Below are 24,507 nucleotides of genomic sequence, written 5' to 3'. Positions count from 1 at the left end.
TTTTTTTTGCCACACCGCATGGCTTATGGGATCTTAGTTTTCTGACCAGGGATTGAACCTGTGCCCTTGGCAGTGAAAGCAGTGAAAGTGGAATCCTAACCACTGCACTGCCAGGGAATTCCCTCCTTGGGCACTTTAAAGAAGCCATTCATTTGTGTCAGTTGAAAAGTCAGCTGTCATTCCTTTGCAGTAATGTGGAGTTTCCCCCCTCTGTTGCAGTTAAGATTTGCTCTTCAACTTTGTTTTTAGTAATCGTACTGTGATATACCTAGATGTAATTTTCTTGGATCAATTCTACGTTGAGTCACCATTCCTTTAACATCATACTTTAAGAGCTTCTTAAAGTTTTAGGTTGATATCTTTCATCAGTTTTGGAAAACCTGTTCATTCTTTCTTTAAACATTGCTTCTGCCCCAATATCTATTTACTGTCCATCTGGAATTTCCAGTTACATTTATATAAGGTCTTTAGACTGTGTATCATATGTATCTTATGCTTATTTTGATGTTTTTAATTCTTTTTTTTTCTCTCTCTCTTTCTAGTTTAGATACTTTCTTTTGAAATGTCCTCTAGTTTGCTAATCCTGTCTTCTACTCTGTTTACATTGCTGTTAAAACTATTTGAAACTTCTTGAAAGACATAACTTTCAAGAACATCTTGAAAGACATAGACTACCGAGGCTAACTCAAAAAGAAATAGATAATTGCAATGGTTGTATATCTATTAAAGAAATTTAATTTAAAGTTAGGAATCTTCCATAAAAGAAAACGCTAAGCCCAGAGGCTTTCTCTAGTGAATTCTACCAAACCTTTAAAGAAAACATAATGCCAGTTTTACACATTCCTGAAAGTAGAAGAAAGAATACTCCCCAGATCATCTTATGATATCAACATTTCTTCTGATGCCAAAACCAGACAATGACATTAAAAGAAAAGAAAAATACAGACCAAAATCCTTCATGAACATATATGTAAAAATCCCTAACAACATATTAGCAAATTAGAACCAGAAGTATATAAAAATGAAAATACATCCTAATCATGTGGGCTTATTCCAGAAATGCAATGTAAATTCCTCCTATTAACATAGGAGGAATAGGATTAACATAGGATTAAATACATATTTGTTCTCAGTGTCATTTCAATAGGCAGAAAAAGTATCCAACAAAATTCAACTCTATTCATGGTAAACACTCTTAGTAAAGTTGAGGTAGAAGGATACTTCGTTAACCTAATAAAGACCATCTTTGAAAAACCTACAGCTAACATTATACTTAATGGTGAAAGACTGAATACTTTCCCCCTAAGCTCAGAAACAAGGCAAGCATGCCCTCTCTCACCATTCCTTTAACATCATACTGGGAGTCTTAGATAATGCAGACAGGCAAGAAAAATAAATAAAAGGCATAAAGGTTAGAAGGGAAGAAACAAAACTGTATTTGCAAAGGATATGGTTATCTATGTAGAAAATTCCAAACAACCTAAAAGCTCCTAATAAGTGAGTTTAGCAATGTCACAAAATACAAAGAAAGTAATATTTCCTATATACCAGCAATGAACAATTGGAATTTTAATTTAGAAAACCCATACAGTTTACAGTAGCACCAGAAATTGAAATGCTTAGGTATAATTCTAACAGGATTATACCTAATGCAGGATATGCATTCTGAGAACTACAAAACACCATTGAAAGAAATCAAAGAAGATAGAACGAATCAGAGATATACCATATTCATGGATTGGAGGACTCCATATTAAGATGTCAATTTTCCCCAGTTTGAACTCTATATTCAATGAAATGATAAAACTCCGTCAAGCTTTTAAATAGATATTGACAAGCTGATTCTAGGATGTATAGAAAAGCACAGGAACTTGAAAAACCAAAACAGTTCTGAAAAGAACAAAGTTGGAGGACCCACTACCTAATTTTAAGACTTACTGTAAAGCATAGCAATGAAGCCTGTAGTATTGACTAAATTATAGACACAGATTTCAAGGAATAGGAGAGATACTCTGGAAATAGACCCACACAAATATTGATTTTTGACAAAAGTACAAAGTCAATTAAATGGAGTCTTTGCATTTGTTGTCTTTTTAACACATGGTTGTCGATAAACGAAAACAAAAACAAACTCCTTGACACATAATTCAAAATATATCCTAGGGGCTTCCCTGGTGGCGCAGTGGTTGAGAGTCCGCCTGCCGATGCAGGGGACACGGGTTTGTGCCCGGTCTGGGAAGATCCCACATGCCGCAGAGCGGCTGGGCCCGTGAGCCATGGCCGCTGAACCTGCGTGTCCAGAGCCTGTACTCCACAACGGGAGAGGCCACAACAGTGAGAGGCCCACATACAACAACAACAACAACAAATATATATATATATATATATATATATATGTATATATATATATATATATATATATGTATCCTAGACCTAAAACATAGTAGAAAGTCCACTTAATTTATATTTAGCAATGACTTTAGATATGACACCAAACACATGATCCATAAAGGAAAAGCAAAATTATTGATAAATTAAATTTAATTGAAATTAAAAACTTTTGCTCTGTGAAAGACACTGTTAAGAGAATAGAAAGACGAACCCTTGTCTGAATGAAAATATTTGCAAATCACATATATAATTAAGGACTTATATCCATAATTAAAATGTATAAAAACAGGGCTTCCCTGGTGGCGCAGTGATAGAGAGTCCGCCTGCCGATGCAGGGGACACGGGTTCGTGCCCCGGTCCGGGAAGATCCCACATGCCGCGGAGCGGCTGGGCCCGTGAGCCATGGCCGCTGAGCCTGCGCGTCCGGAGCCTGTGCTCCACAACGGGAGAGGCCACAGCAGTGAGAGGCCCGCGTACCGCAAAAAAAATAAAATAGATAAAAAAAATAAAATGTATAAAAACAACTCTTCAGACTCAACAATGAGAAAATAAATAACCCAATTAAAAATGGGCACATGAAGCTTTGCGCAGTGGCAGTATCGTAGCCAATGAGGTTTATCCGAGGCGCGATTATTGCTAATTGAAAAATGGGCACATGACCTGAACAGACATTTTTATCCAATTAATATATGAAAAGATGCTCAATAGTCTTTACAGAAATGCAAATTAAAACTACCTGAGATGCACTACACACATATTAGAATTTGTTAAACAGAAACTTCCCCCGACCCCAGTGCCGCAAAGAAACCCTGCAAAACTTGCAGTAGCAAATGCTGTCAAGGATACGGAGCAACAGGAATTCTCATTCAATGCTGGTGGGAATGCTCAGAGGTACAGCCACTTTTGAGGACAGTTTGAAGGTAGTTATATATACGTTTAAACATACACTTATATGACCCAGCAATCCTTTTCTTAGCTGTTTACCCAAGTGAATTGAAAGCATATCTTCACACAGAAACCTGTACATTAATGTTTATAGAAACTGTATTCATCATTACCAAAAACGAGAAGGAAACGAGATGCACTTTAATTGTGAATGGTGAACAAACTGGTATAGCCGTTCAATCGAATATAATTCAGCAATAAAAAAGAATGAGCTATTAATGTATGCTACAACATGATGAATCTTAAATTTAGTTTGCTAAATGAAAGAAGCCAGAACCCCAAAGCTACACATTGTATGATTTTATTTATATGACATTGTTAAAATAGCAGAAGTTAGGAGATGCAGAAGCTGTCGCCTACAAAGAAACCAGCCTCACAGGGGAATTTTTAGGGTACAGGAGCTGCCTGATATACTGGTGTGACTGTTATATAATTTTATGCATTTGTCAAAACTCCTAGAAAAATGTACATTAGAAAGAGTTAAATTTATTGTATTAAAAGTTAAAAGTGTGATGTTGGGTCTTCTGAAGAATTAATGTAGATTATATTAAACTAGCAGTATTAAAAATACAAGACTTATCTTTAAATTAGCTTATCTAAATTACTTTGGAATATGGTATTTTGGCTGGATACTGTAACACTAAAGCCAAAAAGAACTACATGATCACTGTATTCTTGTTTAGGGATCACCAAACTTTTTCTGGAAGGAGCCAGATAGTAAATATTTTGTGAGTCTGTGTGCCATAGGGTCCCTGTCACAACTACTCAGCTCCGTTGATATGGCATGAAAGCAGTCATAGACAACACATAAACAAATGAGCATGACTGTGTTTCAATAAAACTTTATCCATGTGCACTAAAATGTGAATTTCATGTAATTTTCATGAAATATTCTGTTTTATCCCCCCAGTCATTTAAAAATGTAAAAATTACTCTCAGCCATACCAAAACAGGCAAAGGGCCAGAATTGCCCTGGGAGCTGTTTGCCAACCCCTGCTCTAGTAGATAAATGTGTTTCATACAGGGATATGGACTAACAATTCTGAAATTACATCTATATGAGAGTTGGATAAATAAGTAAATAAATTGTGGATAAAACAACCAGGTTTCTTATTGTCAGAAAAAAGAAGTTATAAAGAAACAAGACGGGAAAAAGCTCGAATGAACCCTGGGAAGTTGGATTAGAGTCTGAGATGACAGTTTTAATTCATGTTTATTTTAATATATACAGATAGATTAATTCAGAGATATAGATATATGAATATACGTGGGTTTGTATACACACATATTTCCTGTCTTTGCCCTCTGAAAGGGCCTAGAAGGAGTGACAACCCAATAGCAACAAGGACACCCAGCTCCCAGATCTAATACCTATCATGTATTTCTAAATACCTATTTTCTATGAAAGTTACCAGGGCTTTTTTCTTGGAGCAATAGCTAATTATCGGGGTGGAGCAGGGAAAACAGAAGATTAGCATACAACATCTTGTAGTGTGGAAAGTGAGGAATTGTTCAAGAAAGGTGAGGGGAATAGGGGCATATCAAAATAGAGACATAGATGTAGAGAACAAACCTATGGACAGCAAGAGGAGAAAGCGGGGGGGTGGTGGTGGTGGTGTGATGAATTGGGAGATTGGGATTGGCATCTATACACTAATGTATAAAATAGAAAATAAGAACCTGCTGTATAAAAAATAAATAAAAACTCAAAAAAAAAAAAGGACACAGGAGCAACCTGAATGAGCCCCAGTGGCCATTTCTGGAATAATTTGAGCAATGAAATAAATAGCATTAGTATCAATTATAATCCAAACAATAAAATAAATATCCATGAGTCCACACTGATGTAAGTGAAACAATGAATGACTAACGGTGAGAATGGACCAATCTTCCTTACAGAAGAATCCTAAATAATAATTGTTGATATTGCCCGCTCCAGGAGATAGAGCTTAATTCTTCTCTTCTTGAGTGTGGGCTGGACTTGGTTTATGTCTAAGAATAGAGCATGGACAAAAGAAATGGTAATTTAGGTGGAGAAATCTGGCAAATAACACCACCTTATTATCAAAGTGATCAAGATTAACATCACTAGTGATAACTCATGTTGATAGCATGTATCCTTTGATATCAGGGGATGTGAAGGGCACGTCTGTGTCATATGGTTCCCCCAAACCCATAACCTTAGTCTAAACATGAGAATACATCAGACAAAACCAAATTGAGGGCTTCCCTGGTGGCACAGTGGTTGAGAATCTGCCTGCCAATGCAGGGGACACAGGTTCGAGCCCTGGTCTGGGAAGATCCCACATGCCGCGGAGCAACTAGGCCCGTGAGCCACAACTACTGAGCCTGTGCGTCTGGAGCCTGTGCTCCGCAACGAGAGGCCACAATAGTGAGAGGCCCGCGCACCGCGATGAGAGTGGCCCCCGCTTGCCACAACTGGAGAAAGCCCTCGCACAGAAACGAAGACCCAACACAGCCATAAATAAATAAATAATTTTTTTTAAAAATTGAGAAATTTTTTACAAAATACCTGACCAATATGTCAAGATCATGAGAAACAGGGAGAACAGAAACTTGTCACAGATTGGAGGAGACTAAGGAGAAATGATGACTAAATGCAACATGGTATCCTGTATTGGATCCTGGAACAGAAAAAGTACATTATTGGAAAAACTGGTGAAATCCAAATAAAGTCTGCAGTTTAGGTAATAGTATTGTACCAATGTTAATTTCTTGGTTTTTGCAAAATTTACTGTGGTTATATGAGATGTTAACATTAAGAGAAGCTAGGTGAAGGGTGAAGTTCCTGTGTACAGGAACGCTTTATCTTTGCAGTTTTTCTCTAAATCCTAAATACTAAAAAAAAAAAAAAAAACCAAAAAACAAAACTGTCAAGTTCTTAATTTTCAGCCTTTGGGCTTTTACCTGAGAGTTGGTGTGGTTCTAGGCCCCTTCCTTCTCATAGGTACTATTTATGACTCTCATCTTCTCAGGCAAGACAGCTGAAAATCGCTTCTGCTTTTCAGAGGCTTTTGCTGAGCTTTTTTTGTCCCTTCACCCTGCATAGTTTCAGACATTCTGCGAGTGTCTTGAGGGACCCATCAGGTCAGTTTTGCACCCATCGTGTCTCATTGAGTTTTGGCCTCTCAGATTATTAATTTTGTCCATCTAGCATAGTAAGACTGCCAAAACACTGCTGGTATATTTGTCCTCTGGCAGTGGACCTGTGACAAAGCATAGATTCTCATTTTGTTTTATTCTCAGAATCCACAAATGCCCCCAGGAAAATAACAGCTGCAGACTATTAACTCACCTCTCCCCTCAGGAATCTTGGCATCACTAGTACTGTTGTTTAAGCAGCTTTCTAATGCCTTAATATATATATATATATATATATATATAAGTATACGTGTACACACACACACACACAAACAACCCTGTCCTACTCAGAAGTGAAAGACAATCACATGACTTTTTCTTTTTAACATCCTTATTGGAGTATAATTGCTTTACAATGGTGTGTTAGTTTCTGCTTTATAACAAAGTGAATCAGTTATACATATACATAAGTTCCCATATCTCTTCCCTCTTGCATCTCCCTCCCTCCCACCCTCCCTATCCCACCCCTCTAGGTGATCACAAACCACCGAGCTGATCTCCCTGTGCTATGTGGCTGCTTCCCACTAGCTATCTACCTTACGTTTGATAGTGTATATATGTCCATGCCACTCTCTCACTTTGTCACAGCTTACCCTTCCTCCTCCCCATATCCTCAAGTCCATTCTCTAGTAGGTCTGTGTCTTTATTCCCGTCTTACCCCTAGGTTCTTAATGACTTTTTTTTTTCTTTGATTCCATATATGTGTGTTACCATACAGTATTTGTTTTTCTCTTTCTGACTTACTTCACTCTGTATGACAGACTCTATCTAGGTCCAAACACCTCACTACAAATAACTCAATTTCGTTTCTTTTTATGGCTGAGTAATATTCCATTGTATTTATGTGCCACATCTTTATCCATTCATCTGTTGATGGACACTTAGGTTGCTTCCATGTCCCGGCTATTGTAAATAGAGCTGCAAAGAACATTTTGGTACATGACTCTTTTTGAATTATGGTCTTCTCAGGGTATATGCCCAGTAGTGGGATTGCTGGGTTGTATGGTAATTCTATTTGTAGTTTTTTAAGGAACCTCCATACTGTTCTCCATAGGGGCTGTATCAATTTACATTCCCACCAACAGTGCACGAGGGTTCCCTTTTCTCCACACCCTCCCCAGCATTTATTGTTTCTGGATTTTTGATGATGGCCATTCTGACCAGTGTGAGATGATATCTCATTGTAGTTTTGATTTGCATTTCTCTAATGATTAATGATGTTGAGCATTCTTTCATGTGTTTGTTGGCAATCTGTATATCTTCTTTGGAGAAATGTCTATTTAGGTCTTCTGCCCATTTTTGGATTGGGTTGTCTGTTTTTTATTGAGCTGCATGAGCTGCTTGTAAATTTTGGAGATTAATCCTTTGTCAGTTGCTTCATTTGCAAATATTTTCTCCCATTCTGAGGGTTGTCTTTTGTATTGTTTATGGTTTCCTTTGCTGTGCAAAAGCTTTTACGTTTCATTAGGTCCCATTTGTTTATTTTTATTTTTATTTCCATTTCTCTAGGAGGTGGGTCAAAAAGGATCTTGCTGTGATTTATGTCATAGAGTGTTCTTCCTATGTTTTCCTCTAAGAGTTTGATAGTTTCTGGCCTTACGTTTAGGTCTTTAATCCATTTTGAGTTTATTTTTGAGTATGGTGTTAGGGAGTGTTCTAATTTCATACTTTTACATGTACCTGCCCAGTTTTCCCAGCAGCACTTATTGAAGAGGCTGTCTTTTCTCCACTGTATATTCTTGCCTCCTTTATCAAAGATAAGGTGACCATATGTGTGTGGGTTTATCTCTGGGCTTTCTATCCTGTCCCATTGATCTATATTTCTGTTTTTGTGCCAGTACCATACTGTCTTGATTACTGTAGCTTTGTAGTATAGTCTGAAGTCAGGGAGTCTGATTCTTCCAGCTCCATTTTTCATTCTCAAGATTGCTTTGGCTACTTGGGTTCTTTTGTGTTTCCATACAGATTGTGAAATTTTTTGTTCCAGTTCTGTGAAAAATGCCAGTGGTAGTTTGATAGGGATTGCATTGAGTCTATAGATTGCTTTGGGTAGTAGAGTCATTTTCACAATGTTGATTCTTCCAATCCAAGAACATGGTATATCTCTCCATCTATTTGTATCATCTTTAATTTCTTTCATCAGTGTCTTATAATTTTCTGCATACAGGTCTTTTGTCTCCTTAGGTAGGTTTATTCCTAGATATTTTATTCTTTTTGTTGCAATGGTAATTGGGAGTGTTTTCTTAATTTCACTTTCAGATTTTTCATCATTAGTGTATAGGAATGCCAGAGACTTCGGTGCATTAATTTTGTATCCTGCTACTTTACCAAATTCATTGATTAGCTCTAGCAGTTTTCTGGTAGCATCTTTAGGTTTCTCTATGTATAGTATCATGTCATCTGCAAACAGTGACAGCTTTACTTCTTCTTTTCTGACTTGGATTCCTTTTATTTCTTTTTCTTCTCTGATTGCTGGGGCTAAAACTTCCGAAACTATGTTGAATAATAGTGGTGAGAGTGGGCAACCTTGTCTTGTTCCTGATCTTAGTGGAAATGCTTTCCGTTTTTCACCATTGAGGACGATGTTGGCTGTGGGTTTGTCATATATGACCTTTATTATGTTGAGGAAATTTCTCTCTATGCCTACTTTCTGGAGGGTTTTTATCATAAATGGGTGTTGAATTTTGTCAAAAGCTTTCTCTTCATCTATTGAGATGATCATATAGTTTTTATTCTTCAATTTGTTAAAATGGTGTATCTCACATTGATTGATTTGTGTATATTGAAGAATCCTTGCATTCCTGGAATAAACCCCAATTGATCATGGTGTATGATCCTTTTAACGTGCTGTTGGATTCTGTTTGCTAGTATTTTGTTGAGGATTTTTGCATCTATGTTCATCAGTGATATTGGCCTGTAGTTTTCTTTCTTTGTGTCATCTTTGTCTGGTTTTGGTATCAGGATGATGGTGGCCTCATAGAATGAGTTTGGGAGTGTTCCTTCCTCTGCTATATTTTGGAAGAGTTTGAGAAGGATAGGTGTCAGCTCTTCTCTAAATGTTTGCTAGAATTCACCTGTGAAGCCATCTGGTCCTGGGCTTTTGTTTTTTTGAAGATTTTTAATCACAGTTTCAATTTCAGTGCTTGTGATTGGTCTGTTCAAATTTTCTGTTTCTTCCTGGTTCAGTCTCGGCAGGTTGTGCATTTCTAAGAATTTGTCCATTTCTTCCAGGTTGTCCATTTTATTGGCATAGTGTTGCTTGTAGTAATCTCTCATGATCCTTTGTATTTCTGCAGTGTCAGTTGTTACTTCTCCTTTTTCATTTCTAATTCTATTGATTTGAGTCTTTTTTTCCCTTTTTTTCTTGATGAGTCTGGCTAATGGTTTATCAATTTTGTTTATCTTCTCAAAGAACCAGCTTTTAGTTTTATTGATCTTTGCTATCATTTCCTTCATTTTTTTTCATTTATTTCTGATCTGATCTTTATGATTTCTTTCCTTCTGCTAACTTTGAGGGTTTTTTGTTCTTCTTTCTCTAATTGCTTTAGGTTCAAGTTTAGGTTGTTTATTTGGGATGTTTCCTGTTTCTTAAGGTAGGATTGTATTGCTATAAAGTTCCCTCTTAGAACTGCTTTTGCTGCATCCCATAGGTCTTTGGGTCATCGTGTTTTCATTGTCATTTGTTTCTAGGTGTTTTTTTTTATTTCTTCACTGATCTCTTGGTTATTAAGTAGTGTATTGTTTAGCCTCCGTGTGTCACATCACTTCTTTTAATTACCTTAATTTGTTTTGTCTCTGACCTGCCTTTCTCGAATGGAAGGTGGCTCATGTTGGCTTACACTGGACACTAAATCTCAGTATCTTAAGTGGTTTTACATTAAGAGCAGCCTGAACACAAACTCTTCAAATTAGTCTTTTTTTTTGTTTTGCCTATGTTCTTTCATTAAGTATATATTGAACATTTTTCCTCTAATAGCTACATGCTCTGTACCTTGCGCTGTGCAAAGCACTGGGGATATTTTCATGAAACCAGATTTTCCATAAGGAACCTGTATAATCCAGTGATTATTTTATAAACTAAAAAATGAGTGTGAAAGATTAAAACAGTGTGGCATAGTATATGATTAAGTATAAGAATAAAAAGCATAAGTAGGAAATGTTATTGTTCTTCCAGAGAAAAACTGAAATTATTTATATAGGAATAATAACTATTAAACATTCACTATAGTCCAGGTGCTATACATGTATTTATTATTCCATTTTATCCTCACAATAATCTTACAAAGTAAGTACTATTAAAAAGTACTATTTCAAAGATGAGGAACTGAGCCTCAGAAAAGTTGTGACTTCTATATAAGGTCACATGGCTACTTAGGTTGGTTGGAGCCAAGATTTGAGTCCAGATTAATACTATTTGATCTTAACCACTAAGCTCTACAGAGATAAACCCACAAAGTACAATCTGATACATATAAGCCTAATAATATGCCTAAACCTTAACATGTGAAAACAAGATCCATGTTCAGAAACAAACAGTAACATACCAGAGACACACATTATGAGCTGTACACTGAAACACACTCCCTAGACACAGGTCAGACCAAAGTCCATGTTGGACCTGCTTGAAGGACACTCACAGAGAATGGTAGACCTTATTAAATATAAACATTAAGTTTTTTTACATTACGTCACAAAGAATTTTTAAAAGTAAAAAAGTATTTTTATTTCACAAAGAATTTAAATATGAGCCTCTTCTGGGACAGTGAAAAAGTCCTTCAAAAATCATTAAATATTTGATTAGTACAGAGAAGTGTAAAACATAGTTTGCCAATCGTTTATAAATGAAGAGAACCCACCTCAAACAAGCTAATGGAAGTCAGTGATCACAAAAGATCCTATTGAAAATAAAACCCAGTTGAATGAGGAGAAAACACTCAGCATTTTGACTTAATTCAAGAAAATCTAAGATCATTTCAACAAAGACCCCAGTCCTTTTGCTATCGCATCTGAACCCCAGTTTCTGGTGCCTTTTGACAGAAATAAAGAGAATGTGACTTAATCCTATAAGCCTATACTCTCTAGAAATTCATGTTTTTATATAAAACTCATTCTGGAAATTGTTAGGTATAATCCAGTTAAAGCAGAAGGTTCTTGTTGGGCCAAATCGTGGAAAAAGCAGAATAGGAAGCATAGACTTTATCCTGAAATCCAGGAAGTCATGAAGTCAGATGCATTCAAAAGTTAGGGTAGGTGTTGAGTATTGTGACCAATAGAGAAAGTAAATCTATGACCTCTCTGTAGGAGAAAGCCACTGCTCAGCCCTAGTTAAGTGTTGCCATGTAGGAATTTCAGGCACAATGTTGCCAGATCTTCCAATTATTTTTAAAAGTACTGATTTTTATATAAATATGCCAAAATAGTATAATGAAAGAATAAATCAGGAAGGGTAGGGTATGTGATTTGCCAGGGAATAGTATGGTTTAAATTTTAATAGTTTGAAGTTGATTAGTAAGTTTAGCTGAGATGAATTGAGTTGCTACTACATACCAGCTGTGTGCTGTTTTATGAAGGCTCTGTCTGGAACCAGTTTGTTCAACAAATTACTTCTCTGTTAACAGTTTCCTGATAGGTTTCTTGTATTAGTAGAATTAGTATATGTAACATACTTAGAATGACACTGGCATATAGAAAGTGTTTAATAAATGTTTGCTTTTTTTTTTTTTTAAATCACTTCTCTGTGATGGTGATAAAAGGGAGATTATTATAAGTCTCACAAAGGAATTATGAGATTTATTACTTTTTTCCTCTGAAAAACCAACTTTTGGTTTTATTTCTCTATTGTATGTATTTTTCCTACATTATTAATTTTTGGTCTATATCATTTCTTTTCTTCTCCTTTCTGTGGAATTAATTTGCTTATCTTTCTCTTAAAAACTTTTGGTGACTATTCACATCATTAAATTTAGGCTTTCTCCTAATGTATACATGTATTTAAGACTATAGATTTCTTTCTAAGTAGTGTCATAATTTCACTACTATTTCTAATTTCCTTTGTAATTTTTCTTTTACCTTTGGGTTATTTAAAAGTGTATTTGTAGATTTCCAAACATTCTTTGGGTGGGGGAATTTTATTTTTTCTTTTTAAAAAATTTTTTTGCTTTATTCTGCTATGTCTTGAGTACACTTGATTTTTCAGTCTTCTGAAATTTTTGAGACCTTATTTATGCCCAGGATATGGTCATTTTTTATTCTAAGTACACTTAAGAAAAAACACATGATATCTGTTTTTGTGTGCTTGACAACTAGGCCACGTTTGCTAATGTGGTTCAGTTTTTCTTTATCCTTACTGACTTTTTTCTTGTCTACCAATTCTATCAGATACTGAGAGATACTTCTTTAAAATCTCCCAATATAATTTGCCTGTTTTAATTTGCCTGTTCTAACAATTTCAGCTTTGTATATTTTGGAGCTATGTGATTAGATGCATATAAATGGAATTATAGTATTTATTTAATGTCTTTATTTCTAGTAATAATGTTTCTTTAGGTCTGCTTTATTTGATATTGCTATAGCTAAAATAGCTTTATATGCTTAGTGTTTTAGAGGAATGAAAATATATTTTTTCATTCTTACACTTTGAACCTTTCTGTTGATATTTAAGGGGATTTTTAAAATAGCATATATTGACATTTTTATACAATGTGGCAATCATTGTGTTTTAATTGTAGTATTTAGTCTGTTCATATTAAACATACCTACTGATATATTTGGGTATAAATCTACTGTTTTCTATTCATTCTACCCCTTCTATATTATGTATTTCCTTCTATTTTGCCTCTTTTTGGCTTGAGCATGTATTATTTAATTTCCTACCACATTAACTTGTGCTACTTTCTTTTTTTATTATTTTGATGGTTACATTAAAGATTAAAAACAAGTATTTTTTTAAAGTTGAATATAAATGAACAGATTAATTTTATTATTTTCCTCCTCACTTAACATACTATTATTAGGCTGTTTTTATTGTTTGTATATTTTAAGCATCATATCGCATCATTATATTTTATATAGGTGATGCTCATTTAGATGTAATCATATTTTACCATTTTGTGGCTCTTCATTCTGCACTGCATCTCCAGGCTTCCTCTTTCATAATACTCTAGTTATTTCCTTAAGCGTGCAATTCATTATTGAATTCTAGTACTTCCTTTAGCCTGCAATTCATTATTGCAGATGAATTCTACCAGGTTTATTGTTTTGTTTTTTTCTTTTGTTTGAAATTTTATTTTAACTCAGTTTATGGAAGATACTTTTTCTGGTTATGGAATTCTAAGTTGGCAGTTATTTTCTTTCAGCACTTTCAAGCTATCATTCTATTGTTTTGGTAAAGTTATTGGTCATATTGTTGCTACTTTGAACACGTCATTTTTTTTTTTAATTATTTATTTATTTATTTGGCTGTGCCGGGTCTTAGTTGCAGCACACGGGATCTTTTAGTTGCGGCATACGGACTCTTAGTTGTGGCATGTGAGATCTAGTTCTGTGACCAGGGATCGAACCCGGGCCCCCGGCATTGGGAGCACAGAGTCTTAGCCAGTGGACCACCAGGGAAGTCCTGAACATGTCATTTTTAATTTTTATGCTTTTAAAACTGATAACTATAACTCAGATACAGAATATTGCATAAGATATATGTTGCTAGATGATTTTTTCCAAGATGAGCATCTTAACCACCTGCCCCATCAGGATATAGAATCTCGCCAGCCATCCCAGTAGCCCTTTCTGTAGTCCCTTAAAATCACAGCCCTCCCTCATCTGTGAGAACAATCCAGTGTCCTGATTTTTATGGAAATTATTTCTTTACTTTTATAATATTATCCCCCAAGTGAGCATTTCTTTCTTTTTTTAAAAAATTTTAATACAGTTTTTAAAGGCTACACTTCATTTACATTTATTATAAAATATTGGCTATATTCCCTGTATTGTACAATACATCCTTGTATCCTATCTTACACCCAGTAGTTTGTACACCCCTCTCTCCCATCCCTATATTGCCCTTCCACTCATTGCAAACCAGTAGTTTGTTCTCTATACCTGAGAGTCTGCTTCTTTTTTGTTGTATTCACTGGTTTGTTTTATTTTTTAGGTTCCACATGTAAGTGCTATCATATAGTGTTAGTCTTTCTCTGTCTGACTTATTTCACTTAGCATAATGCCCTCCAAGTCCATCCATGTTGTTGCAAATGGCAAAATTTCATTCTTTTTTATGGCTGAGTAGTATTCCATTGTATATATCTATACCACATCTTCTTTATGGCCACTTCTTGATGACTACTTATGTTGCTTCCATATCTTGGCAATTGTAAATAATGCTGCTATGAATATTGTGGTGCATGTGTCTTTTTGGTTTTTCTTTTTCTTTCAGATTTATACCCAGGAGTGGAACTGCTGGGTCATATGGTGGTTCTATTTTTAGTTTTTTGAGAAACCTCTGTACTGTTTTCCACAGTGGCTACACCAATTTACATAGCTACCAACAGTGTAGGAAGGTTCCCTTTTCTCCACATCCTCACTAACACTGTTATTTGTGTTCTTTTTGATGATAGGCATTCTGACAGTTGTGAGGTGACAACTCATTGTGGTTTTGATTTGCATTTTCTGATTAGCGATATTGACATGTGCATGTTGGCCATCTGTATTTCCTCTTTGGAAAAATGTCTTTTCAGTTCTTCTGCTCATTTTTAAATTGGATTTGTGTGTGTGTGTGTGTGTGTGTGTGTGTATGTGTGTGTGTGTGTGTTGAGCTATTTATATATGTTGGATATTAATCCCTTATCCTTCATATCATTTGCAAATATTTTCTCCTCCCATTCAGTAAGGTGTCTTTTTGTTTTGTTGATGGTTTCCTCTGCTGTGCAGAAGCTTTTAAGTTTAATTAGGTCCCATTTATTTGTTTTTGTTTTTTTCTCTTTATTTTAGGAGGTGGATCCAAAAAATTGCTGTGATTTATGTCATAGAATGTTCTGCCTATGTTTTCCTCTAGGAGTTTTATAGTATCTGGTCTTACATTTAGGTCTTTAATCCATTTTGAGCTTATTTTTGTATGTGATGTTAGAGAATGTTCTAACTTCATTCTTTTACATGTAGCTATCCAGTTATCCCAGCACCACTTATTCAAGAGACTGTCTTTTCTTCATTGTATATTCTTGCCTACTTTGTCAAAGATTAATTTACCATAAGTGTGTGTGTTTATTTCTGGGCTCTCTATCCTGTTGCATGAATCTATGTGTCTGTTTTGTGCCAGTACCATATTTTTTTTGATTGCTGTCGCTTTGTAGTATAGTCTGAAGTCAGGGAGTTTGATTCTTCCAGCTCTGCTCTTCTTAATATTGTTTTGGCTAATTGGAGTCTTTTTTGTTTCCATACAAATTTTAAAATTATTTGTTTTAGTTCTGTGAAAAGCGCCATTGGTATTTTGATAGGGATTGCATTGAATCTGTAGATTGCCATAAGTAGTATGGTCATTTTAACAATATTGATTCTTAATGTATCTTTTTTTAATTATTCAAACAGAAAGTCACAAAATTATAATCATCCTCATCAGTTCACTCAGTCCTATGTAATTAATTTTTTTATCTTGATATTTGTTAGCACTTTTATGAATTCATCAGTTTTCCATTAGAGTTCTGAAAATGCTTATTCATTCAGTTCAGCAGTATAATCAGTTACCAGAAACCTGTACTTGTCAGAGTCTTTTCCATGAATTCCTTGAAGATGAAACCCTTTTATACGAACATTTTTGCAAAAGCATCAGAGTACACCCAGAACTATCTGTAAATGACAAAAGACTTAAAAATGACCACGGTTAAAGATTTGTTGAAAGTTCATAACAATGCAATTGACAAGGAAATTTAATTATTTCTGAGATATACATTTTAAAGTAATAACTAGAATTATGACTTATAACATTATACCAGGACATATAAGATTTTTAGGAATTTCATGTAATGTCTGAAACATTTATATTAACATATTTCCATACAAATAACCCAAAGAAACTTTAGTATTAGTATTTTTTTAATTTTTTTAATTTAATTTAATTTATTTTTTTATACAGCAGGTTCTTATTAGTCATCAATTTTATATACATCAGTGTATACATGTCAATCCCAATCGCCCAATTCAGCACACCACCATCCCCAACCCCCAACAGCTTTCCCCACCTGGTGTCCATACGTTTGTTCTCTACATCTGTGTCTCAACTTCTGCCCTGCAAACCGGTTCATCTGTACCATTTTTCTAGGTTCCACATACATGCTTTAATATACGATATTTGTTTTCTCTTTCTGACTTACTTCACTCTGACTTACTTCACTCTGACAGTCTCTAGATCCGTCCATGTCTCAACAAATGACTCAATTTTGTTCCCATTTATGGCTGAGTAATATTCCATTGTATATATGTACCACAACTTCTTTATCCATTCATCTGTCAATGGGCATTTAGTTTGCTTCCATGACCTGGCTATTGTAAATAGTGCTGGCTATTGTAAATAGTGCTGCAATGAACATTGGGGTGCATGTATCTTTTTGAATTATGGTTTTCTCTGGGTATATGCCTAGTACTGGGATTGCTGGGTCATATGGTAATTCTATTTTTAGTTTTTTGAGGAACCTCCATACTGTTCTCCATAGTGGCAGTATCAATAATGTACATTCCCACCAACAGTGCAAGAGGGTTCCCTTTTCTCCACACCCTCTCCAGCATTTGTTGTTTGTAGATTTCCTGATGATGCCCATTCTAAGTGGTGTGAGGTGATACCTCATTGTAGTTTTGATTTGCATTTCTCTAATAATTAGTGATGTTGAATAGCTTTTCATGTGCTTCTTGGCCATCTGTATGTCTTCTTTGGAGAAATGTCTATTTAGGTCTTCTGCCTATTTTTGGATTGGGTTGTTTGTTTCTTTAATATTGAGCTGCATGAGCTGTTTATATGTTTTGGAGATTAACCCCTTGTCCTTTGATTTGTTTGGAAATACTTTCTCCCATTATGAGGGCTGTCTTTTCGTCTTGTTTGTGGTTTCCTTTGCTGTGAAAAAGCTTTTAAGTTTCCTTAGGTCCCATTTGTTCATTTTTGGTTTTATTTCCATTACTCTAGGAGGTGGATCAAAAAAGATCTTGCTGTGATTTATGTCAAAAAGGGTTCTTCCTATGTTTTCCTCTAAGAGTTTTATAGTGTCCCGTCTTACATTTAGGTCACAAATCCATTTTGAGTTTATTTCTGTGTATGGTGTTAGGGAGTGTTCTAATTTCATACTTTTACATGTACCTGCCTAGTTTTCCCAGCACCACTTATTGAAGAGACTGTCTTTTCTCCATTGTATATCCTTGCCTCCTTTGTCATAGATTAGTTGACCATAGGTGCATGGGTTTATCTCTGGGCTTTCTATCTTGTTCCATTGATCTATGTTTCTCTTTTTGTGCCATTACCATATTGTCTTGATTACTGTAACTTTGTGGTATAGTCAGAAGTCAGGGAGTATGATTCCTCCAGCTCCATTTTTTTCCCTCAAGATTGCTGTGATTATTCAGGGTCTTTTGTGTCTCCATACAAATATTAAGATTTTTGTTCTAGTTCTGTAAAAAATGCCATTGGCAATTTGATAGGGATTGCATTGAATCTGTAGATTGCTTTGGGTAGTAGAGTCATCTTCACAATATTGATTCTTCCAAACCAAGAACACGGTATATCTCTCCATCTGTTGGTATCATCATTACTTCTTTCATCAGTGTCTTATAGTTTTCTGCATACAGGTCTTTTGTCTCCCTGGGTAGGTTTATTCCTAGGTATTTTATTCTTTTTGTTGCAATGGTAAATGTGAGTGTTTCCTTAATTTCTCTTTCAGATTTTTCATCATTAGTGTATAGGAATGCAAGAGACTTCTGTGCGTTAACTTTGTATCCTGCAACTTTACCAAATTCATTGATTAGCTCTAGTAGTTTTCTGGTGGCATTTTTAGGATTCTCTATGTATAGTATCATGTTATCTGCAAACAGTGACAGTTTTACTTCTTTGTTTCCAATTTGTATTCCTTTTATTTCTTTTTCTTCTCTGATTGCCGTGGCTAGGACTTCCAAAACTATGAATAATACTGATGAGAGTGGACATCCTTGTCTTGTTCCAATTTTAGAGGAAATGCTTTCAATTTTTCACCATTGAGAATAATGTTTGCTGTGGATTTGTCGTATATGGCCTTTATTATGTTGAGGTAGCTTCCCTCTATGCCCACTTTCTGGAGAGTTTTTATCATAAATGGGTGTTGAATTTTGCCAAAAGCTTTTTCTGCATCTATTGAGATGATCATATGGTTTTTATTCTTCAATTTGTTAATATGGTGTATCACATTGATTGATTTACGTATATTGAAGAATCCTTGCATCTCTGGAATAAACCCCACTTGATCATGGTGTATGATCCTTTTAATGTGTTGTTGGATTCTGTTTGCTAGTATTTTTTGACGATTTCTGCATCTATATTCATCAGTTATATTGGTCTGTAATTTTTTTTTTTTTGTAGTATCTTTGTCTGGTTTTGGGATCAGAATGATGGTGGCCTCACAGAATGAGTTTGGGAGTGTTTCTTCCTCTGAAATTTTTGGAAGAGTTTGAGAAGGATGGGTGTTAGCTCTTCTCTAAATGTTTGATAGAATTCACCCATGAAGCCATCTGGTCCTGGACTTCTGTTTGTTGGAAGATTTTTAATCACAGTTTCAATTTCATTACTTGTGATTGGCCTGTTCATATTTTCTATTTCTTCCTGGTTCAGTCTTGAAAGGTTATACCTTTATAAGAATTTCTCCATTTCTTTCAGGTTGTCCATTTCATTAGCATAGAATTGCTTGTAGTAGTCTCTTAGGATGCTTTATATTTCTGTGGTGTCTGTTGTAACTTCTCCTTTTTCATTTCTAATTTTATTGATTTGAGTCCTCTCCCTCTTTTTCTTGATGAGTCTAGCTAATGGTTTATCTTCTCAAAGAACCAGATTTTAGTTTTATTGGTCTTTGCTATTGTTTTCTTTGTTTCTATTTCATCTATTTCTGCTCTGATGTTTATGATTTCTTTCCTTCTGCTAACTTTGGGTTTTGTTTGTTCTTCTTTCTCTATTTCCTTTAGGTGTAAGATTAGATTGTTTATTTGAGATTTTTCTTGTTTCTTAAGATAGGCTGGTATAGCTATAAACTTCCCTCTTAGAACTGCTTTTGCTGCATCGCATAGGTTTTGGATTGTCATGTTTTCATTGTCATTTGTCTGTACGTATTTTTTGATTTCCTCTTTGATTTCTTCAGTGATCTCTTGGTTATTTAGTAATGTATTGTTTAGCCTCTATGTGTTTGTGGGGTTTTTTGTTTGTTTCTGTTTTTTTTGCGGTACATGGGCCTCTCACTGTTGTGGTCTCTCCCATTGCGGAGCACAGGCTCTGCATGCGCAGGCTCAGCGGCCATGGCTCATGGACCCAGCTGCTCCACGGCATGTGGGATCTTCCCGGACCGGGCACGAACCCGTGTCCCCTACATCAGCAGGTGGACTCTCAACCACTGTGCCACCAGGGAAGCCCAACTTTTTTGTTTGTTTGTTTGGTGTTTGTGTTTTTTACATTTTTTTTCCTTGTAATTCATTTCTAATCTCATAGTGTTGTGGTCAGAAAAGATGCTTGATATTATTTTAATTTTCTTAAATTTACTGAGGCTTGATATGTGACCCAAGATGTGATCTATCCTGGAGAATGTTCCATGTGCACTTGAGAAGAAAGTGTAATCTGCTGTTTTTTGATGGAATGTCCTATAAATATCAATTAAATCTATCTGGTCTATTGTGTCATTTAGAGCTTCTGTTTCCTTATTTATTTTCATTTTAGATGATCTGTCCATTGGTGTAAGTGAGGTGTTAAAGTCCCCCACTATTTTTGTGTTACTGTCGATTTCCTCTTTTATAGCTGTTAGCAGTTGCCTTATGTACTGAGGTACTCCTATGTTGGGTGCATATATATTTATAGTTGTTATCTCTTTTTCTTGGATTGATCCCTTGATCATTATGTGGTGTCCTTCCTTGTCTCTTGTAACATTCTTTATTTTAAAGTCTATTTTATCTGATATGAGTATTGCTACTCCAGCTTTCTTTTGATTTCCATTTGCATGGAATATCTTTTTCCATCCCCTCACTTTCAGTCTGTATGTCTCCCTAGGTCTGAAGTTGGTCTCTTGTAGACAGCATAAATATGGGTCTTGTTTTTGTATCTATTCAGCGAGCCTGTGTCTTTTGGTTGGAGCATTTAATCCATTCATGTTTAAGGTAATTATTGATACGTATGTTCCTATTACCATTTTCTTAATTGTTATTGGTTTGTTTTTGTAGGTCCTTTTCTTCTCTTGTGTTTCCCACTTAGAGAAGTTCCTTTAGCATTTGTTGTAGAGCTAGTTTTGTGATGCTGAATTTTCTTCATTTTGCTTGTCTGTAAAGCTTTTGATTTCTCTGTCGAATCTGAATGAGATCCTTGCCAGGTAGAGTAATCTTGGTTGTAGTTTCTTCCCTTTCATCACTGTAAGTATATCATGCCACTCCCTTCTGGCTTATAGAGTTTCTGCTGAGAAATCAGCTGTTAACCTTATGGGAGTTCCCTTGTATATTATTTGTCATTTTTCCCTTGCTGCTTTCAATAATTTTTCTTTGTCTTTAATTTTTGCCAATTTGATTACTATGTGTCTTGGCATGTTTCTCCTTCAGTTTATCCTGTATGGGACTCGCTGCCCTTTCTGGACTTGGATGGCTATTTCCTTTCCCATGTTAGGGAAGTTTTCAACTATAATCTCTTCAAATATTTTCTCTGGTCCTTTCTCTCTCTCTTCTCCTTCTGGGACCCCTATAATACGAATGTTGTGTTTAATGTTGTCCCAGCGGTCTATTAGGCTGTCTTCCTTTCTCTTCATTCTTTTTTCTTTATTCTGTTCCACAGCAGTGAATTCCACCATTCTGTCTTCCAGGTCACTTACCCATTCTTCTGCCTCAGTTATTCTGCTATTGATTCCTTCTAGTGTAGTTTTCATTTCAGTTATTGTATTGTTCATCTCTGTTTGTTTGTTCTTTAATTCTTCTAGGTCTTTGTTAAACATTTCTTGCATCTTCTCGGTCTTTGCCTCCATTCTTTTTCCGAGGTCTTGGATCATCTTCAATATCGTTATTCTGAATTCTTTTTCTGGAATCTTGCCTATCTCCACTTCATTTAGTTGTTTTTCTGTGGTTTTATCTTGTTCCTTCATCTGGTACATAGCCCTCTGCCTTTTCATCTTGTCTATCTTTCTGTGAATGTGTTTTTTTGTTCCACAGGCTGCAGGATTGTAGTTCTTCTTGCTTCTGCTGTCTGCCCTCTGTTGGAAGAGTCTATCTTAGAGGCTTGTGTAAGTTTCCTGATGGGAGGGACTGGTGGTGGGCAGAGCTGACTGTTGCTTTTGTGGGCAGAGCTCAGTAAAACTTTAGTCTGCTTGACTGTTGATGGGTGGAGCTGGGTTCCCTCCCTGTTGGTTGTTTGTCCTGAGGCAACCCAATACTGGAGCCTACCTGGGCTCTTTGGTGGGGCTACTGACAGACTCTGGGAGGGCTCACGCCAAGGAATACTTTGTAGAACTCCTGCTGCCAGTGTCCTTGTCCCCATGTTGAGCCACAGCCACACCCCACCTCTGCAGGAGACCCTCCAACACTAGCAGGTAGGTCTGGTTCAGTCTCCCCTGGGGTCACTGCTCCTTCTCCTGGGTCCTGGTGTGCACACTACTTTGTGTGTTCCCTCCAAGAGTGGAGTCTGTTTCCCCTAGTCCTGTCGAAGTCCTGCAATCAAATCCCACCAGGCTTCAAAGTCTGATTCTCTAGGAATTCCTCCTCCCGTTGCTGGACCCCCAGGTTCAGAAGCCTGCCGTGGGGCTCAGATCCTTCATTCCAGTGGGTGGACTTCTTTGGTGTAAGTGTTCTCCAGTCTGTGAGTCACCCACCCAGCAGTTATGGGATTTGATTTTACTGTGATTGTGCCCCTCCTACCATCTCATTATGGCTTCTCCTTTGTATTTGGATGTGGGATATCTTTTTTGGTGAGTTCCAGTGTCTTCCTGTCAATGATTGTCCAGCAGCTAGTTGTGATTTTGGTGTTCTCACAAGAGGGAATGAGAACACATTCTTCTACTCCACCATCTTGGTTCCTCTTTTAATGTATATTAATTTTCTATTAGTCCATAGGCTCCTTCTCTATTTCTCTTTTGTTCTGCACTGTATTTTCCTCTGGCATATTTTATTTATTGAAAGAACTGTATCATTTGTCCTGTTGAATTTCCCATAAGATTTTGCTGATATCATTCCCTTGGTGTTAAACATGTTCTTTTGTCTTCAGTATTACCTTTAAATTGGTCAGGGTATCTAGAAGCTTAACCATGTTCAGCTTTTATTTTCAAGAGTCGTGCTGTGTCTTTCATCATTGACCATATAATGCCTGATCCATTCATATTCATTCATATTTATTCATATTCTCTATCTCTATCTCTATGTTTCTCTGTCTCTTCATAGCAATTCCAATTCCAAGATGCATTGCATAGGACTTACAAAACTGGTACTATTACAACTTTGACATCCATTCTTTATTTTCTGGAATATTTCTAAAAAGAGAAACTGCTTCATCTGTTTGTTTTCTCTGTGGCACTGTCCATATTTGAGAAACAAAATAAATTATCTCTTTTTTAGTATTCATAATGAAAATGTTTTGTCTTTTTTTCCCCTCCTAAAACTTTTTATGAAGTTTACCCATGTATGATGATTTGTGTGTGTGTGTGAATTTTTTTTTCCTGAACTTTTAGAAGGGACATATGATTTAGATTTACTTTTCTAACTTTGTAGCTTGAGAGCTCTTTTCTTCTGTTTTTGTCATTTGTTCCTAAATATGGCAACTTAGAGATTTCCAGGCTTGCTTTTTCTTCCCAACTTTTATATAGAATTTTTCTTCTTTTAATTTTGCTCCCCTGATCAATTTGGATTCTTTTCCCAGATGTTTTTATTCAGTGTAAAGTTTTGTCTTGAAAGGTGACTTCGGCATGTTAGTTTTGAGAGTTAATGGGTCCCAGACTGCTCTAGCCCCTTCAGAATTTCCTGTAAACTCTTCATACTCATCACTATGGAAGTAGGAAAACTTCTTCCAGTTGCTCTTCTTAAATTGGCCTACTGAGGGTTTTTTTCCCACTTCTGAGCTTTTGAGTGAAAATCTCTTTTGTTATTTTGAAGTTACCTGATTTATCATATACCTCAGTGCTTTCCTCTGATTTCTCCACCAGATGTCTCCTGGACATGTCTCTCCTCCAAAATGTCTCTTGTAACAACTGTGGTTTGTTCTCATCTCATATTTTGGGGTTCATGTGAATATCTTGTCACTTCCTTTTGTTGCAGATGTTTTCCGTGGATTTTTTTCAAGTACTATATTCTAGGTCCTTAACGTTTTTTAAAATTTCAGTACAACATACTTTAATCCTAAATTCTAGGTTCTCACAAAGTGAACCCATGTGTGAACAGCATCTGAGTCAGAGACACGACATTACTAACACCCCAGAAGTGCCTCTGGTGCCTTGTTTCCATCATTATGTGCCCCACTGTTCTAATATCTAACCACATATAGATTAGTTTTGTGTGGTTTTGAACATTTTGTAAATGGAATCACACAGTATGTTTCTTTGGATCTGGTTTCTTTGGTTGATCGTTATGTTTGTGACATGCATACACTTCATTTTTATTGCTATGTAGCAGGAGTCAGCAAATTATGGCCTATGGGCAAAATTCAGAGTTTTAAATTGCATTTAAAATTTTATTGGAACATTGGTAGGCTCATTTATTTATATGTTATCTATGGCTGTTCTTAAGCTACAACAGCAGAGTGGAGTAATTGTGATAGAGACCACATAACATACAAAACATATATACTATCTGGGC

At 35.9% G+C, this 24,507-nt stretch overlaps 1 protein-coding gene and 1 pseudogene across 1 annotated transcript in view; both read left to right on the top strand.

Annotated features, from left to right (window-relative positions):
- Window positions 1–24,507, top strand: part of SPATA6 (spermatogenesis associated 6) — a 149,253-nt gene that overhangs the window by 101,738 nt on the left and 23,008 nt on the right. The gene's annotated exons all lie outside the window — the stretch shown is intronic.
- On the top strand, window positions 2,971–3,101 carry LOC136141157 (U4 spliceosomal RNA; annotated as a pseudogene).

This window comes from Phocoena phocoena, chromosome 1, assembly GCF_963924675.1.
Source record: "Phocoena phocoena chromosome 1, mPhoPho1.1, whole genome shotgun sequence".
Classification (NCBI taxonomy): Eukaryota; Metazoa; Chordata; class Mammalia; order Artiodactyla; family Phocoenidae; genus Phocoena; species Phocoena phocoena.
This window is presented reverse-complemented; position numbering and strand designations above follow the sequence as displayed.